We start from the raw sequence: 1331 nt of genomic DNA, 5'->3' as shown, positions 1-1331 counted from the left end.
TCTTTCTCTTCTCTTCTCCTCTATCACCTTCTCTCCTTAATACAAACCCATTTGGATCAACAATCAGTCTTCGACATGAATTCTTTCTCCTGTGATGCCAAGAACTGAGGTATTTCCCACCCGAGAAACCTAACAGTTATGCTGTGATCCACATGGTTGGCAGTTCAAAACTACCAGCAGCTCTGAGAAAGACTGGTTTTTCTACTACCATAGACAGAGTTTCAGAAACTCAGAGGGTCACTGCAAGTCAACAGTGACTTGATGACAGTGAGTTTGGGTTTTATTTTTTGATTTTAGGGAGAGGGTTCACAGTTCACATACCAGCACACCTGCACAGAGATTGGTTCTGAAGAGGAGGAGGACTCCAGGCCCTAGGATTCAAGGGGTACTAGACTTAAGGTGTCCCTGAAAGCAAACTCAGATATGGTCAATTTTGACAGGAAAATTGGTAAAATACACAGAGAAAAAAGAGAGGTTGGTTAGATGCATTTTATCATAGCTGTATTGTGTAACAGCATGCACTCTTAAATGAATGAGGTCATTCTGTATGAATCCATTTGGAAGAATCTCCAAAATATAATATTTAATGAAATAGGCGATACAAAAGAGTAAAAAGTAAGCTTTACTTGGACATGCGTACATGATCATCAAAAAGAAACAGAAAGGCCATAGTTGCCTCCAAGGTGGAGATTCAAAGGCTAGGAAGCGAGTGGAGGGAATAATGGATTTGTTCTGGTGATCATCCTTTCCCCAGCTTCCTGGGTGACATAACAGCTAACTTCTTGACTACTACCTAAAAAGTTGGCAGCTGGAATACACCCAGAGATGCCTTGTGTTTTAGGGTAAGAGGATATCCCAAATCTCAAAGATAATTTATTAAATCTTAAACAGGACAAACACATGCCATCGAGATGAGGGGAGGGAAACTATTAGCAAGAGGTCTTATTGATATGTAAGGGTTATCTGAGATTCACAGACTTGAAAGGACATGGCGGCAGATCCCAACATCACAGTTCCAGGTGGGACTACAGAAGCAAGAATAGGACAAGGATTGGGACCTGTGTTAAACAGGACAGTTTACAAGAGTGGTCCAGGGCCAAACAACCAAGGCTTTGGGGGCATGACTCATGACTGTGCAGCCCAGAATGGCAGCCTCGATTCAAGGATACACTTAGGCAAGTCTCTAAGCCCCACCATGGGCTGCCTAAGGGGTAATCCACTTTCCAATGCCCTCTGCCTGGTGGCAAGAGTGTTCACATCCCTGGTCAATGGTCTGAAGGAATTCACTGGAAGCTTAATCCACGTGGGGACTGTGCAAATAGAATTTTGGC

This window comes from Tenrec ecaudatus, unplaced genomic scaffold (assembly GCF_050624435.1).
Source record: "Tenrec ecaudatus isolate mTenEca1 unplaced genomic scaffold, mTenEca1.hap1 Scaffold_121, whole genome shotgun sequence".
NCBI classification, from domain to species: Eukaryota; Metazoa; Chordata; class Mammalia; order Afrosoricida; family Tenrecidae; genus Tenrec; species Tenrec ecaudatus.
The sequence above is the reverse complement of the archived record's forward strand: the minus strand, read 5'-3'. Positions refer to the sequence as shown.